This window comes from Petromyzon marinus, unplaced genomic scaffold (assembly GCF_048934315.1).
Source record: "Petromyzon marinus isolate PM22_M1 ecotype Great Lakes invasive population unplaced genomic scaffold, UKy_Petmar_22M1.pri1.0 PM_G_Scaffold_9, whole genome shotgun sequence".
In the NCBI taxonomy this organism is placed as follows: Eukaryota; Metazoa; Chordata; class Hyperoartia; order Petromyzontiformes; family Petromyzontidae; genus Petromyzon; species Petromyzon marinus.
Window position 1 is genome coordinate 3,805,143 of NW_027423046.1, and position 19,434 is coordinate 3,824,576.

The following is a 19,434-nucleotide window of genomic DNA, read 5'->3' on the forward strand; positions in this document are numbered from 1 at the left end:
CAAATGAGTACCTGGTGCGGTGGATAAAAACATTGCCACTGGGGAGACAAATGCGGTCGGGCGTGGTTGCTGGCCACCCACCCCCTCGTGTACCGTTCCGGCCTTCTCGCTAACAGCACTTGCCCCTACAGTCTGTCAAGGCTATATGGGGGATCTTTGTCTTTGTGTGCGTGTGTACTGTGTGTGTGTATTGTGTGTGTGTGTACCGTGTGTGTGTACCGTGTGTGTGTACACTGTGTGTGTGTACCGTGTGTGTGTGTAGTCTAGCGGTTAGTGCGCTGCTCTACAAACATGACGACCCGAGTTTGATTCCCGCTCACAGCCAACACCCAGTGACGATTCTTTAGGATATGTTCAAACGAATGGTTGTTTGGGTTGCGTTGTGTTCATTAAAGTTACTTGCAATTCAAATACAGGTGTGTTGTTGGTGGTTGTGATGCCAGACGATAACATTGCGAGGAGCAATGCCTGAATCCTTACCCTTGGGGTTCCTCTAGAAATGGCAAAAAGCCACTGAAAGTGGCCACGTGGAGGAGAGGCTGCTACTCTGTACAGAGCTGGACCGGTACCGCCTGGATCTCTGTGGCATGCAGGAGATCCAGTGGACTGGCTCTAGCTCCAATCATCATGAGGGGTGCAGAGTCCTCCACTCGGGGCAGGAGACTGCCAAACAACAAGGAGTGGCTCTTATTCTGAAATAAGAATGAAGGCGGCATGGGAAGCTGGCGGCGAGGTGTGGGAAGCTGTAAGCCCCAGGCTACTTTGGGCTCGCCTCCCCATCAACAGGAGGCAGAGAATGGTGGTGGTGGTGGCTGCTTACGCCCCCACCGAAGATGAACATCAGTGGAGGAATGCAGGCATGCCCGTGGATTCAGATTCCTTCTATGACCTCCTGTCACAGGTGTTAGCTAAAAGTGGCCCCTCGGGATAGAGTCATCCTGTTGGGTGACTTCAATGCCCGAGTTGGTCATGATGCTGGCACCTGGTCTGGAGCGATTGGAACAACTCAATAACAACGGTAGGAGGCTGTTAGACTTCTGTGCAGCCTGTGGGCTTGTCATTGCCAACACGCTGTTCTGGCATCTGTGCATCCAGACAACATCATGGATTCACGCCGGGTCCAAGCAAGAACATCCGCTGGACTATATAGCAGTGGACCAGCGAATGCACGCCCATGTCCTTGACACCAGAACCTACAGTGCTGCTGACCTCACTGACCATTAGCTTTTCATATGTAAGATCTGTGGGCTGGGTAAATCTGTGAGCAGGAGCGAGAGATAATTAAACTCCCAAGCATTCACTACGTTATAAACAACATTTTCACTCATAAGTCGCTTGCCTAATTGCCTCAGCAACTCGGTGTTTCGTATCGAATCTCATCTCAAACAATCGAAGGGCGCCCCTAAGTGGCAGCTGCCCCTGTGTGGCACAAGGTGGCCCTCCACCGGCCAGCACCTGGTATAATTCTCTCGGTAGGGAGCGATCATTGACGCGTCATCTACGTTGTGGAGTTTCCGGATAATGTTTTGGAATTACCACAATTTTGACCGTGACACCAACATGCAATGACCTGTGCGTTGTGAGTGACACAATACTCTGTTTGACATCCGCCGTGAAGAAGAACAGCGCATATTGTGGTGAATGTTACTGGGGTGGCCAGGTGTGCCTGTCGGATTTGAACTTTGAATCTCTGCAACAAATAGAGAATGCGCTACCATATTCCTGGTTCTTTCGGTAAAGTCACGTAGATAGAAAACAAAAAATAAATAAAATAAAAGATTAAAAAATGATAAAATGTAATACAAATAACAAATAAAAAAATAAATTAAAAATAATAATTAAAAGATGCCATGGGTCGACTGACTCAGATGACTGGCCAATGCACCGCCTTTGCCCTCCACTACACACTGTGTGTGTGTATGTACGTACACTGTGTGTACGTACATACATACACTGTGTACACACACACAGTGTGTACACAGTGTATGTATGTACACCTTGTGTGTGTGTACACACACACAGTGTGTACACACACACAAGGTATTCACACTCCCCCAACCCCGTCCACCGCGCTCTTGAGCGTGACGTCACCTCCGCTTGGGTCACTGCCGATATCAATCCAGTGGCAATCCTTATTTGGGCAAAGGTACGCCCAGTGACTGGCAGTTCATTAACATAATGTATTTGTTGAAGCCGTCGAGTGTTTATTGCGACGGGTTCAGCAGCCACGCCCCCATCCCTCGACATATGGCCCGGACTCATTAACATAATTTATTCAATTTTTGATTTAAAGCTTTCGTGACTGCAGTAATTCATATTCTTAGTTTTTTCGGTAAAGTCACGTTGAAGAGAAACAACAAAATAACAAAATATATATAAAATATATATAAAACAATAATATATATTTTGTTATTTTGTTGTTTCTCTTCAACGTGACTTTACCGAAAAAACTAAGAATATAATTTATTCAGTTACAGAGCTGCTCATTGTGGGAGGGGCGTGTTTCTTACCCCAGAAGTGACGTCATGTTACCTGCTTACCCGCGTGACGTCGCAAACAGGAGGCTGCCGATCCACGCTTGCACTGAAGTCCGAGGTGAGAAATTCTCAAGGTGGTCGTGGTTGTTGTTGTTTACCAAGGTAGAGCCTCTCTCTCGTAGGGATGTCAGTTGAGTACCAGCGAGCATGGGAATCGATGTCCAGGTTGGAACTTTACAACGCGGGGCCTAGCCACGCGGGGCCTTGCCTCCTGCCCTCGCCTGATTGCATTCACTTTAATTATCTCGCTTAAGTTTAATTTGTCTTCACCCGGCTCGCCACTTTGTAACTTTGTTTTATTGTAAATATTCACGCAGTTTTTATTTTCTTTTGTTAGCAGGCCAAGCCCGCTTGAGCTGCTATACCGCTCTTGTTATCAGAAGCGACCTGCCCACAACAACACAAGGTGAGGCTTTGTCAACGTGTGTGAAAGTTTTGACATAAAACTTTGGTGACTGTAGGAATTAATATTCTTGGTTCTTTCGGTAAAGTCACGTAGATAGAAAATAAAATAAAAATAACAAAAATAAATTGTAAATAAAGCAAAAAAACACGTCGTTTTGATCGCAACACAAGTGGTCTTTATTTAATGTAATTGTATTATCTGTTATTGTTATTTTCTATCTACGTAACTTTACCGAAAGAAACAAGAATACGTGTGTCAATGTCTATCGGTCAAAGACGCTAAACGGAGTGACGCGCAAACTCCAAATATACAGCAGGCGTCAGGGTCGGGATCGAACCCACGACTTCCTGTATACCAAGTGAAGTAGTTAACATCTCACCACGGAGAGAGACACGCAAACTCCAGTTAGCCTCGGCTGTGTTCGTTGATCCTCAATTAATTACTTGGTGGAGTGAGGAAGCATTCATGCCAAGCAGATGAAGGTGGCCAGGCATGATTCTAGACACGCCACCGCCTGTTTACCCAGTGACAGTGTACAGTTTGTGTTTGCAGTAACGTCTATTAACTCTGTTGAACACGGACGTTATAGCACAACAATATTTTACTTTTGTTTTCCTCTGGAACTCTTTATAAGAATGGAAACTGGAGGTGAACACAGCACACACATTCAGCTGAAGTCGGAATTGTTCATCCCAGCATTTAAGGACATCTGAGCCTGGATTCACACCTCTAAGTTGCGATTGAACATTAATTTATGCATAACCGAAATTGTGTGCTCGGAGTTTTGGGTGAACATTCATTTTGAAGATACGAGGGCTTCCAGGCATGTTTATGACCATTTGCCCTCTCATTGTGTGACATAACAGCCCTGTGATGAATTCGGGAAACTTTTTCACTGCATCATGAATATATGAATAAGTATAGACGTGTAAGTCACATGTGACTATATATGCATTCCTCTGTGCCTCGATACTGACGTGTAGATGGTGTGGATATTATTTTTTCTGTCTGCAGCTGACGCTTCCTCTGACGCTTCCTCCGCAGAATTGGTCTGATGGAGCAAATGCACTCAGCGCAGCTCGGTATGACAAGTCAACAATGCGACCAGCGTGCATACAGCACGGATCGGACTGGAAATTTGACACAGCACCAGAGAACTCGCACAGAAGAGAAACCCTTCAAGTGCAGTGTGTGTGACATGGCATTTGCACAGTCATCTGTTCTTAAAATACACCAGAGAACGCACACGGGATAGAAACCCTTCAAGTGCAGTGTGTGTGGGAAGGCATTTGTGCAGTCATCTGCTCTTGTAGCACACCAGAGAACTCACACGGGAGAGAAACCCTTCAAGTGCAGTGTGTGTGGGATGGCATTTGCACAGTCAGCTGCTCTTATAGTACACCAGAGAACACACACGGGAGAGAAACCCTTCAAGTGCAGTGTGTGTGGGAAGGCATTTGCGCAGTCATCTGCTCTTGTAGCACACCAGAGAACTCACATGGGAGAGAAACCCTTCAAGTGCAGTGTGTGTGGGAAGGCATTTGCACAGTCAGCTGCTCTTATAGTACACCAGAGAACACATACGGGAGAGAAACCCTTCAAGTGTACTCTGTGCAGGCAAATGTTTGCAAATTCATCAAACCTTCAAGTACACCAGAGAACACAGAAGCATCAGAAGATCCACAAGGAGTGGAGTCTTAAATCAGCTTGTGAAAGTCAAAGTGCCGCAATGAGCCCATCCCCATGAAACAAGAACCGGAGGAAAATCCAAGCTTTGACACTTAAAGGTATCGAGGTGAAATGTGAAGAGGTGATGGTGAAGAGGTGATGGTGAAGACCGAAGAAGTGAAGGTAAAATGTGAAGATGAAGATTCACCAAAATGAGACCTTCACATCGATGGAGGCAACGTGAAGCAGGAGGAGAATTCTGACTGAGACAGAGCGAGGCAACTCCCAGCAGTTTGTGGAGGTGTGGGTGGACTTCCTAGACAATACAAAGTTAAATGGAGACCCGGTAGATGTGTAAGCCAGAGACGATGTCGTTACAATAGATGCACCTTTGTCACAGGCCTTTAACGAAAAGAATGCGACGTTGAACACTCAGGTCCTAGGTTCATCCTGCAGAGTAAGAGCGAGCGGATAGTCTTTGTGGACCTGTGGGTTGGGGAGATCTCTGACCAGGAGCGAGAGCCAATAAGCTCCAAAGCATTCACTATGTTATAATAATTGCTTGTACACGGTGCTTGCTTAATCGCCTCGGCAACTCGGAGTTTTGTATCTCGTCTGAAACACTCGAAGAGCATCCCCAAGTAGCAGCTGCCCCTGTGTGGCACAGGGTGGTGGCCCTGCACCGGCCTGCATTTATTATTTTTTTCCGCCTGAGGACGACCGCTTGTGTTACGATCGAAACGTTCTGATCTATTATTATTTTGTCTACCTACGTGACTTTACTGAAAGAACCAAAGAGTATGTGAACAAGAGGCTGTCAGTAGGGGGCGATGATTGATGTTTCATCTCAGTTATGTAATTTGTTGCTAATGTTTAGAATTCGCCAGCATGCAATGGCCTACTCGTTTTGAATGACACAACAGTATGTTTTACATCCACTGTTAAGCAGATGCTGCATATTTTTTGTTTAAATAGCTTCTTAATCAGATGTTATCTGATGCAGGACATTTCACTGCAGTAATTAAATTTTGTTAAAATGCCTGTCAATTATTCAGAATGAACGCTTGTCTTATTTTGTGTGTACATGCATCATTTCATTTATAAGGGTCAAACATTGAATAAGTTACGTTAGGACAAAGTGTGTGTGTGTGTTTTGGAAGTAACCTGTACAGAGAACTCAGGTGAGACCCGTTGTTCTTGTGATACAGGTCATGAAGCATCTGGAGCAACTCATTGTCTTTGACATAGGAAGCACACTCGGATCATTCATCAGTTACAAGGCATACCGCTTAAAAGTTACACGTATAGGAGGAGGTACATTCTCTACAACACGAATTATAATTTTGTTTTACGTGTTGACGTAGATTTTGTCGAACTAGGACTAGAAATGCTCCTTGCTGATTCACGTCTGGATGTTCACAACCAATGGTTGAAGCAAGCCTGACCGCCTGCCCCGCCCCTCACAACCATTTGCGGCCTTGGGCCAGGAAAGTCATGAAAAAAATTGCACACGAACAACGCCTCCACGCAAGCTCCCGATGCTCCGTCTTGAAGTCTGAAAATGAAACAACTTTTAATTGTATTATGTCTTGAATTGTATAATTGTATTTCTTCATTAAAAGCTTATTCATTGAAAACGATATTTCGTGTGAAATTTCTCTCGTCATTAAGTAGACGATGGCCTTGCCGGGGGTTCGGTTCGATGCGGACTTTCACCTGGTTGGGATCGCCGGATCGAGATAAGGCGACACGGAGCGGCTGACCGTCTGCAGATCGATTCCAACGTAATCGAACGTCTGACCCTGCGCCTCCGTCGTTGGTAACAGGGGGTGCGTGTCTCCCTTGTGGAGTTTCTGGATAATGTTTGGAATTGCCACAATTTTGACCGTGACACCAACATGCAATGACCTGTGCGTTGTGAATGATGCAACGTTATGTTTTACATCTGCCGTTTAGCAGACTGCGCATATTGTGGTGAATGTTACTGGGGTAGCCAGGTGTGCCTGTCAGATTTTAACCTTGAACGTCTGCAATAAATAGAGAATGTGCTACCACATTCTTGGTTCTTTCGATAAAGTCACATAAATAGAAAATAACAAAAACAAGAAAATTGGAAAATAATAAATTGATGAAAAGATGCCCATTGGTCGACTGAGATGACTGTGCCCCCCACAGTGTACACACAGTGTACACACACACAGTATACACACATACACACAGTGTACACACACACAGTGTACGTACACACAGTGTGTACACAATAATTTCAGTTTATATATTTTGGTATACCCCTGTGAGCCATTCGGCTCTTGAATCAAGTCCAACCACAACAAACACGAACAAGAAACATCTTAAAGTGACTACTTTGTGTGACTCTGCAAACAGAAAATCCATGAAAAAACAGCAAAATATTCCTGACAAAAGCACCGTACACCAACGCTGTGTGCTAAAAATCCCAGTGGGATGCAATGTCCACGTTGTTGTTGTTGCTGAGTTCAAGGGAGGGAGCAATGGAAAATTAATCTAAATCAACTTAAACTCCAATCCCGCTCTGTGACGTCACTACTCAGCATCACCTCATCGGCGTGAAACGCCAGGGGGAGGTGTCCCTCGATAGTGACGTCATGTCACCAAGGTATTCACCCCACCCCGTCTACCGCGCCCTTGAGCGTGACGTCACCTCTGCCTGGGTCACTTCCGTTATCTGTTCAAGTACAATCCTTATTTGGGCAAAGCTACGCCCGGTGACTGGCGGCTCATTAACATAATGTGTTCGTGTCGACCGTTGCGAGTTTATTGCGACGGGTTCAGCACCCACGCCACATCCCTCCACGTATGGGCCGGGCTCATTAACATAATTTATTTAAATTAAGACCCGCTCGTTGCGGGAGGGGAGTGTTCTTGTACCACGCAAGTGACGTCACCTCCTGCTGCTGCGTGACGTCACGAGGTAACAGAAATTTGCCGCTCCGCGCATGAACTGAAATCCGAGGTGAGAAATTCTGATCGCGGTTGTGGTGGTGGTTGTGGTGGTGGTTGTTGTTTACCAAGGTAGAGCCTCGCTCTCTCTCGTAGGGATGTCAGTTGAGTAGCAGCGAGCATGGGAATCGATGTCCAGGTTGGAACTTTACAACGCGGGGCCTAGCCACGCGGGGCCTTGCCTCCTGCCCTCGCCTGATCGCGTTTGCTTCAATTATCTCGCTTAGTTGAGCAATCTTTGTAAGAAAGTAATCTACCAGGCTATGCGTTTATTGTGTGTTGACCGACTCTCTGTGTTGCATTGCATTACATTTCCAAGTTTTACTCAGTTTGTTTGATTAAGTGTGCTTTTGATTTAAAGCTTTCGTGACTGCAGGGATTCATATTCTTGGTTCTTTCGGTAAAGTCACCACGTAGAAGGGAAACAATAAAATAATAAAAATATAAAATAATAAAAATATGAAACAATAAAATTGTCACGACGTTTCGACTGCAAGAAAATGTTCTTGCTGTGGTTTTTCTTGCTGTGGTTTTCACACCTGATGATGATTGTGTTGCAGTCGAAATGTCGTGATAATTTTATTGTTTTATATATTTTTTTATTTTATTGTTTCCCTTCTACATGGTGATGACTTTACCGAAATAATCAAGAATATAAGTGTGCTTTCTCTCTCTCTCTCTGCGTGTCCTCGTGTTATTATTATTTACTGCAGTCACCAAAGTTCCAAATCTCTTATTGACACAAGGCCGTAATTATAATATATTATAATAATTATAATATATTATAATAATTATAATATATATTGGTGGGGGACATATCCCCCCACAATAATCAAATATGGTAAAAATGCCCCCCCAATATATTGCTATAAAAAATATATTTTTTAAATAATAATTGCTATGCTATGTTAATAAAAACAATTTGCTAAACCTTGGCCACAAAATGTGGACTTGTCTTCATATAACAATGCGTAGATTTGTGTTTATATGATTGTGTTGTACTTTATGAATCCCTAATCTCTGCCATTATATACTATGAAACAAGAAAAGTTAAAAAGTAAAAACAGAGCAATGTAATACAATACAATATTATACATGATTGTATCAAATAACAAAAACATTCCATCCCATGTGTTAGTGAAATTTTTCAATATTTTAGGAAATGTCAGGAAATTAGTTTTCAAATTTAGATTTTTTTTCTGGGGGGGGGGGACCCCAGACCCCCTGGTAGATTTGTTCCCCCCCAATGTTGACTCCATGGCTACGGCCTTGCATTGACTCGCGGATTTCTCTACACCCCTCCCCTCTCTCTCTCTGCCTCTCTCTCTCTATTTAAGGCCTCAACACAGAGGCGTTGTTTCTCTGTGCGTACAGTGAGGGAAAAAAATATTTGATCCCCTGCTGATTTTGTACGTTTGCCCACTGACAAGGAAATGATCAGTCTATAATTTTAATGTTAGGTTTATTTGAACAGTGAGAGACAGAATAACAACAAGAAAATCCAGAAAAACGCATGTCAAAAATGTTATAAATTGATTCGCATTTTAATGAGGGAAATAAGTATTTGACCCCCTCTCAATCAGAAAGATTTCTGGCTCCCAGGTGTCTTTTATACAGGTAACGAGCTGAGATTAGGAGCACACTCTTAAAGGGAGTGCTCCTAATCTCAGCTTGTTACCTGTCTAAAAGACACCTGTCCACAGAAGCAATCAATCAATCAGATTCCAAACTCTCCACCATGGCCAAGACCAAAGAGCTCTCCAAGGATGTCAGGGACAAGATTGTAGACCGACACAAGGCTGGAATGGGCTACAAGACCATTGCCAAGCAGCTTGGTGAGAAGGTGACAACAGTTGGTGCGATCATTCGCAAATGGAAGAAACACAAAAAAACTGTCAATCTCCTTCGGCCTGGGGTTCCATGCAAGATCTCACCTCGTGAAGTTGCAATGATCATGAGAACGGTGAGGAATCAGCCCAGAACTACACGGGAGGATTTTGTCAAAGATCTCAAGGCAGCTGGGACCATAGTCACCAAGAAAACAATTGATAACACACTTCACCGTGAAGGACTGAAATCCTGCAGCACCCGCCCGTCTGAAGTTTGCCAATGAACATCTGAATGATTCAGAGGACAACTGGGTGAAAGTGTTTTGGTCGGATGAGACCAAAATGGAGCTCTTTGGCATCAACTCAACTCGCCGTGTTTGGAGGAGGAGGAATGCTGCCTATGACCCCAAGAACACCATCCCCACCGTCAAACATGGAGGTGGAAACATTATGCTTTGAGGGTGTTTTTCTGCTGAGGGGACAGGACAACTTCACCGCATCAAAGGGACGATGGACGGGGCCATGTACCGTCAAATTTTGGGTGAGAAACTCCTTCCCTCAGCCAGGGCATTGAAAATGGGTCGTGGATGGGTATTCCAGCATGACAATGACCCAAAACACAGGGCCAAGGCAACAAAGGAGTGGCTCGAGAAGAAGTACATTAAGGTCCTGGAGTGGCCTAGCCAGTCTCCAGACCTTAATCCCATAGAAAATCTGTGGAGGGAGCTGAAGGTTCGAGTTTCCAAACGTCAGCCTCGAAACCTTAATGACTTGGAGAAGATCTGCACAGAGGAGTGGGACAAAATCCCTCCTGAGATGTGTGCAAACCTGGTGGCCAACTACAAGAAACGTCTGACCTCTGTTATTGCCAACAAGGGTTTTGCCACCAAGTACTAAATCATGTTTTGCAGAGGGGTCAAATACTTTTTTCCCTCATTAAAATGCAAATCAATTTATAACGTTTTTGACATGCGTTTATCTGGATTTTTTTTGTTATTCTGTCTCTCACTGTTCAAATAAACCTACCATTAAAATTAGACTGATCATTTCTTTGTCAGTGGGCAAACGTACAAAATCAGCAGGGGATCAAATACTTATTTCCCTCACTGTATGTGTGTATCTCTCTGTGTTTCTCTGTGTTATATCTCTCTCTGTGTGTCTCCGTGTCTGTCTTTTGTCTCTCTTTCAAATTGAGCAACCTTTGGAAGAACGTTATCAACCAAGTGGGGTGTTGACTGTTATGTTGGCCGACTCTCTGTGTTGTATTGCATTACATTTCTAAGTTTACTAGGTTTGTTTTCTCTTGCATTTGTACCTGATGATGATTGCTTGTGTTGCAATTGAAACGTCGCATGCTATGTGCACACAGCGTTGGTGTACGGTGCTTTTTGTGGAATATTTTGCTGTTTTTCCCTGGATTTTATGTTTGCACAGTCACACATAGTCACTTCAAGATGTTTTCTTGTTCATGTTTTTTGTTTGTTGTGGTTGCACCCAATTCAAGAGCCGAATGGCTCACAGGTCTATACCAAATAAATGAAACTGAAACTATTAATTAATTAATTAAATTCCCCTACGTGACTTTACCGAAAGAACCAAAGAGCATCTTAAGTTTTCATTTCTCTTCACCTGGCTCGCTACTTTGTAACTTTGTTTTGTTTTAAATATTCACAGTTTTTTTTTATTTTGTACCAGGCCACGCCCACGTTGAGCTGCTGTACCGCCCTTGTTTACAGAAGCAACCTGCCCAGAACAACAACAATATCAACAAGGTGGGGCTTGTCAACAGCGTGGTGGTGTTCACTCTAGACACGTGGCGGTGTTCACTCTAGACACGTGGTGGTGTTCACTCTAGACACGTGGCGGTGTTCACTCTAGACGCGTGGCGGTGTTCACTCTAGACGCGTAGTGGTGTTTACTCTAGACGCGTGGCGGTGTTCACTCTAGACGCGTGGCGGTGTTCATTCTCTAGATGCGTGGCGGTGTTCACTCTAGACACGTGGTGGTGTTCACTCTAGACACGTAGTGGTGTTCACTCTAGACGCTTAGTGGTGTTCACTCTAGACACGTGGTGGTGTTCACTCTAGACCAGTGGTTCTTAACCTTGTTGGAGGTACCGAACCCCACCAGTTTCATATGCGCATTCACCGAACCCCTCTTTAGTGAAAAATAAAATGTGATTTTTTTCAAATTCAAGACGTAGATATGTTTTTTACTGGTACACAAAATGAGCCGTGCATGAACATTACCTTGTTCAAAGAATAAAACCAACACAATGCATAAACTCACAACAAATTACATACCTGGAAATCAATGTGACTTCTGCTGTTGCCTTTGAGAGATCAGTTCAGATATGCGTGGCTTCACCTTGGCAAGTGCCACTCTCATGTCATTTTCACAGCAAAGTCTGTTCCTTTTCTTCGTTTTTATGTCCAGCATCCTCGAAAAGGATTGCTCACAAAGATATGTTGTAACAAATGGTATAAAAAAAATCCAGGGCTTTCTTAGCAATAACTGGATACTTGTTCATTTGTCGACACCAAAACGTTGAGAGCGTTGTTGTTCTGAAGAGTTGCTGTTGAACCTGGCTCTGCTGAATTTCAATGATTTCGTCGAGGAATTCATCATTGACATCTGCTGTTTCAACAGCAAACGTGAACGGCTGTCTCACCCATGCTGGATATGACTCTCTTGTAGGGAAATATCCGTCGAGAGACTTTGCAAGCTCATCTAAGTGCGTGGCAATTGTTTGCTTCAGTTCCGTGGATACAGAAATATCTCCGATTCCAGACACATCTTCGATCTTACTTGCACAGTCGTCCAGAAGCGGGAAGTTTGCGAAGTTATTGTTCTCTGTTCGTCGTTTCCATAACGGTAGTTTTTTTAAAAAAGCCTTCAGGTGTTCTTCCGCTTCCATGATATTGACTCCACCACCCTGCATCTGCTGATTGAGATGATTGAGAGCTGCGAATATATCAGCCATGTACGCTAAAATGAGAATGAACTCAGGATTTTTGAAGCAATCTGCATGGCAGTGTTGGTGCTCTTGCAAAAACAGGGCTAATTCCACACGCATGGCAAAAACACGATTCAGCACCTGTCCCCGGGATAACCACCGAATATTAGAATGGAGCAGAAGTACCTCAAATTCAGAGCCCATTTCTTTACACAGCTCACTGAAGATGCGGTGCCTCAGAGCACTTTTTCGCGCATAGTTCACACATTCCACCACAGTTTTTAATACTTCTGCCATTTTTGGAGGTAAGGTTTTTGTTGCCAACGCATGCCTGTGCAGAATACAATGCGTCACAATGATGTGTGGTGCATCGGCCTTTACTAGCGCACCAAAACCAGACTTTCTTCCCAGCATGACTGGAGCTCCGTCCGTACAAACTGCAGAAACCATATCCCATGAAAGATTGTTGTCTCTGAAGAAGTCATCCACAAGCTTCTTCACATCGGCTGCCTTCGTTGTTGTAAGAGGCTTACAAAATAAAAACTCTTCTTTTATCATGTCGTCTTTCACATAGCGTACAAAAACAGCAAGCTGGCTTAGATCAGAAACGTCTGTGGTTTCGTCGAGTTGAAGGCTGAATTTTGCCGGGCTTGAAATCAGATCCGCGACTACTTGAGCCAAGATGTCTTTACTCATGTCTTCTATTCTGTCACTGACGGTGTCATTTGAAAGGGGAATTTGGGATAATTTACCTTCGGCCGCTGTTCCGAGTATCAGATTCGCCATCTTTAATGCAGCTGGTTTCACAAGTGTTTCACCAATGGTGTGTGGCTTGCCCTGCTTTGCGATCAGGTAAGCAACTTCGTACGATGCTGTCAGGATCGGTTTGTTAACAGGTACAAATCCAAGAGCAGGCAGAGTGGCCCTTTCATCGAATCTGGCTCTCTTCACCCTGAATTCAGCAAGTGTTGTGTTCTTGTATTCTCCGTCTCCATGCAGCTTCAAGAAGTGTTCCTTTAGTTTTGCCGGTGCAAGACTAGAGTTGCTCAACTTGGCGTTGCAAATCATGCAGATAGGACGCTCACTCCCATCACGTTCCGTGATACATGAGAATCCATGTTGTACATATTCGTCCGACCACTTTCTTCTTTTGCCCGACATAGTTAGTATGGATAAAATATTAAAGAAATCACACGACGTACGACAACAACAGTCACACGTTGACTACTGAGTACGCACTAAATTCCCCGCAGCGCTGATTGGCCAAGCAGTGTAGCATGATCATCTGCAGCCAGTGATGGCCAAGCGGGCCGTGTGTGTCATCACAAATTTACACAATAATTCAAGTGTGTCCGGACCTCCGTGGCGGGGGCTCTGCCGAACCCCTGAGATCGACTCACCGAACCCCTAGGGTTCGATCGAACCCAGGTTAAGAACCACTGCTCTAGACGCTTGGTGGTGTTCACTCTAGACACTTGGTGGTGTTCACTCTAGACGTTTGGTGGTGTTCACTCTAGACGCGTGGCGGTGTTCACTCTAGACGCGTGGCGGTGTTCACTCTAGACGCTTGGCGGTGTTCATTCTCTACATGTAGAGGGGAAACCGGGGGATCGGGAAGGAAATCCACACGACCACGGGGAGAGAGACACGCAGCCTCGGCTGTGTTGATTGATCCTCAATTAACTACTTGGTGGAGTGAGGAAGCATTACTACTGAGCAGGTGAAGGTGGCCAGGCGTGGGTCTGGACACACCACCACCTGTGAACCATGCCAGTGTGTGACAGTGGTGGAGCCAGTGGGGGGTGGGGTGGCACGTGCTTCCCCAACGATCCGATAGAAATCCCTCATTTTGATAGGATCATTGAGGTTTATTAGTAACGAGCTTCACTACCCAGCTTCGCCCGGGACTTGGATTCTTGTCTTGGATTAACTTCACATTCCCTTCTATTTCACTGAAAAACCCTGGAAAAAATTGATGCTTGCAAGAAAGAAAAAAGCCGAAACAAATAAATTTACCTAAATCGGATGTTTTCACTCAAGGAAATTCAACCTTAACGCACTTCTACGTAAGGTCGATTTTGGCCACTCGGGGAAGGGAATAATGACGTGACGAGCTGAAAATAGTCACGTTCACTTAGAAATTACAGACAGCGTCAGCCGTGCAAATTTTCACGACGCCAGAGCTCAGCGTTGGAGAGGTTTTTGCTGCTTCGCACAAACAAACAGATGGAATGTTCTGCTTCATATTTTAGATAGCAGTTCTACCCGTTCTTCGAACGGAGGATGTGTGTTGAACTCCGAGAAGCCAGTGGCTTCATCGGCCAGGAGCGAAGCGCCAACTAAAATCTCCCGGCACGCTGTTAACAGCTCTAAGCATTGCAGAGCGCTTGACTCAGAGGTGTTGCGGGTTGACGCCAGACACTTCATGGTCATTTCCCCCCCCCCCCCCAAAAAAAATACAAAATACTTTTTACATTTTTTACATTGTGTACAGTATGGAACATACCCACATGCCAAATTTCAAGTGTGTGGCACGTTGGGAAGTATGCTAAACATTTCGAACAGACACATGTATCCACACATTTCCCTTTCATATATATAGATAAATCAGCATTTTGCGACCCCCACTGCCACCGTGTGGCATATTATTACGTGCCAGGGACTCTATGAGAGGACAACAGACCGAGTCCATAATTGGCAATAAGTAACGGCAAAACAATTGTAAGCGACTCTCAGAATTTTGCGCAGTTGCGTATACAGAGTACACGACTTCCCTGAAGGCAAACACCTTCAGCGAGCGCAATGCCGATCACACGCGTCGAATAAAAAGCAAGGGACAAGTCATTACTTACTAACAACTCCTTACTAACAGCTCCTTACTAACAACTCCTTACTAACAACTCCTTACTTACTAACAACTCCTTACCAACAACTCCTTACTTACTAACAACTCCTATCATTTTTCATTGCTGGAGGGGTTTCCCCCCTTACCTGAAAATCCTGGCTCCGCCTCTGAGTGTGTGACAGTGTCAAGTTTGTGTTTGCAGTAAAGTCTATTAACTCTATTGAGCACGGAGGTTATATCAAAACAATAGTTTATTTTTGTTTTCCTCTGCAACTCTTTATAAGAATGGAGTCAGGAAGTTAACATAGCACACACGTGCAGCTGAAGTCGGATCTGTTCATCCCAGCATTCAAGGACATCTGTGCCTGGCTTCACACCTCTAAGTTGCGATTGAACATTAATTTATGCATTTCTTCATAACACAAACAGTATTATTTAAACACCCTTTGCTATGTCAGCTGAATTTAGCTTTCATAAATATTCCTTTTGTTGCCAGACAGCTGAAATTGTGTGCTCGGAGTTTTTGGTGAACATTCATTTTGAAGATACGATTGCTTCCAGGCATGTTTATAACCATTTGCCCTCTCATTGTGTGCCATAACAGCCCGTGTGATGAATTTGGGACACTTTTCCACTATATCATGATTATATGAATAAGTATAGACGTGTAAGTCACGTGTTACTGTGTATATATGCTTTCCTCTGTGCCTCGATACTGACGTGTAGATGGTGTGGATATTATTTTTTTCTGTCTGCAGCTGACGCTTCTTCTGACGCTTCCTCTGCAGAATTGGTCTGATGGAGCAAATGCACTCAGCGCAGCTCGGTAGAACAAGGCAACAATGCGACCGGTGTGCATACAGCACGGATCGTACTGGAAATTTCACACGGCACAAGAGAACTCACACAGGAGAGAAACCCTTCAAGTGCAGTGTGTGTGGGATGGCGTTTGCACATTCATCTACTCTAGTAGAACACCAGAGAACACACGGGAGAGAAACCCTTCAGGTGCAGTCTGTGTGGGAAGGCGTTTCCACGTTCATCTGCTCTTGTAATACACCAGAGAACACACACGGGAGAGAAACCCTTCAAGTGCAGTGTGTGTGGGAAGGCGTTTGCACAGTCATCTAATCTTGTAGAACACCAGAGAACACACACGGGAGAGAAACCCTTCAAGTGCAGTGTATGTGGGTATCCGTTTGCACATTCATCTACTCTTGTAATACACCAGAGAACACACACGGGAGAGAAACCCTTCAAGTGCAGTGTGTGTGGGAAGGCGTTTGCACATTCATCTGCTCTTGTAATACACCAGAGAACACACACGGGAGACAAACCCTTCAAGTGCAGTGTGTGTGGGAAGGCATTTGCAGATTCATCAAATCTTCAAGTACACCAGAGAACACACACGGGAGAGAAACCCTTCAGGTGCACTCCGTGCGGGATAACGTTTGCACAGCAACCACATCTTCAAGTACACCAGAGAACACAGAAGCATCAGAAGATCCACAAGGAGTGGAGTCTGAAATCGGCTTGTGAAAGTCAAAGTGCCACCATGAGCCCATCCCTCATGAAACATGAACCGGAAGAAAATCCCAGCTTGGACACTTTTAAAGTTATCGAGGTGAAATATGAAGAGGTAATGGTGAAGAGGGAAGAAGTGATGGTGAAGAGGGAAGAAGTGATGGTGAAATGTGAAGATGAAGATTCAACTCCAAAATGGGACCTTCACATTGATGGAGGTAACGTGAAGCAAGAGGAGAATTCTGACTGTGAGGCAGAGCGAGGCAACTCCCAGCAGTTTGTGGAAGTGGAGGTGTGGGTGGACTTCCTCCGAGACAATACAAAGTCAAGTGGAGACCCGGTAGATGTGTAAGCCAGAGACGATGTCGCTACAATAGATGCACCTTTGTCACAGGCCTTTAATGACAAGAATATGAAGTTGAACACTCATTTCCTAGGTTCAACCTGCAGAGTAAGAGCGGCCAGTCTTTGTGGACCTGTGGGTTGGGTCAATCTCTCACCAGGAGCGAGAGACAATAAGCTCCCAAGCATTCACGATGTTCTCATGATAATTGCGTTTACGCTTTGCTCGCTTAATCGCCTCGGCAACTCGGAGTTTTGTATCTCGTCTGAGACGCTCGAAGAGCATCCCCAAGTAGCAGCTGCCCCTGTGTGGCACGGAGTGGTGGCCCTGCACCGGCCTGCATGTGGGCAAGAGACTGTCAGTAGGGGGCGATGATTGATGCGTCATCTCAGTTGTGTAGTTTGTAGGCAATCTTGATTTCGAAGCTTTCGTGACTGCAGGAATCCACACTCTTGAGTTATTTCGGTAAAGTCACCACGTGGGTAGAAACATAACAGATCACGGCGTTTAGATCACAACACAAGCAATCGTCATCAGGTGGGACAACCACAGCAAGAGAAACTGCTGAAGTAGTAGGCGCCTACTCCAGCAGTTTCTTCTTCTTGCTGCTGTGCTTGTCCCACCTGATGACGATTGCTTGTGTTGCCATCGAAGTGCCGTGATCTATTATTTGTAGCGTAATGTTTAGAATTTGCTACATTTTGACCCAGACCCCAGCATGCAACGGCCTACTCGTTTTGAATGACGCAACAATAGTACGTTGTACATACACTGTTAAGCAGACGGTGCGTATTTGTAAAATAACTTCTTGTTAATACGATGTAACGTGATGCAGTCAATATCGCTGCAGTAATCAATGTTAATATGCCCGTCAATAATTTAGAATGAATACTTGTCTGATTGTGCGCGTACATGTAACATTTTGTCTGAGGGTCACACATTGATTAAGTGATGTTAGGACAAAGTGTGTGTGTGTTTTGGAAGTAACCTGTACAGAGAACTCGGGTGAGACCCGTTGTTCTTGTGATACAGGTCAAAGGGTACTTTTGTGTTTCACGAAGCGTCTGCCTCTGGAGCAACTCATTGTCTTTGAAATAGGGAGCACACTCGGATCATTCATCAGTTACAAGGCATACCACTTGAAAGTTAAACGTATAGGAGGAGATACATTCTCTACAACACGAATTGTAGTTTTGTCTTACGTGTTGACGTAGATTTTGTCTAACTAGGACTAGAAATGCTCCTTGCTGATTCACGTCTGGATGTTCGTAACCATCGGTTGAAGCAAACCCCACTGCTGCTGTTGAGACGCTGTGCACCAATAATGGCCCAACACATTGACGGCCTTCAGGCCAGGAAAGTCACAACATTTGCACACGAAGGACGCATTCACGCAAGTACCCCATGCTCCGTTTTGAAGTTTTAAAATGAAACATCTTTGAATTGTGTTGTGTTTTGAGTTAGATGATTTTATTTCTTCATTAAAAGCTTGTATCAATTTACATCTGGAAGACTTCATTGAAAAGGACATTTCGTGTGAATTTTCTCTCGTCATTAAGTAGATGGCCTTGCCGGGGGTTCGGTTTAATGCGGACACAAACAGTGTACACACACACAGTGTACACACACACAGTGTACATACACAGTGTTAACACACTACACACACACACAGTGTATACACAGTGTACACACACACACAATGTACACACACACAGTTTACACATACAGTGTACACACACAGTGTACACACACAATGTACACATACAGTGTACACACTGTACACACACAGTGTACACACTGTACATACACAGTGTTCACACACTACACACACACAGTGTATACAGTGTACACACACACAATGTACACACACACAGTGTACACATACACAGTGTAGACACACAGTGTACACACAGTTTACACACACAATGTACACACATAGTGTACACACACAGTGACGAGTGTCGCTGTCTTCCTGCTGTCTCCACAGCTGCCGTGACGAGTGTCGCTGTCTTCCTGCTGTCTCACAGCTGCCGTGACGAGTGTCGCTGTCTTTCTGCTGTCTCACAGCTGCCGTGACGAGTGTCGCTGTCTTCCTGCTGTCTCACAGCTGCGGTGACGAGTGTCGCTGTCTTCCTGCTGTCTCCACAGCTACCGTGACGAGTGTCACTGTCTTCCTGCTGTCTCACAGCTGCCGTGACGAGTGTCGCTGTCTTCCTGCTGTCTCTACAGCTGCCGTGACGAGTGTCGCTGCCTTCCTGCTGTCTCTACAGCTGCGGTGACGAGTGTCGCTGTCTTCCTGCTGTCTCCACAGCTGCCGTGACGAGTGTCACTGTCTTCCTGCTGTCTC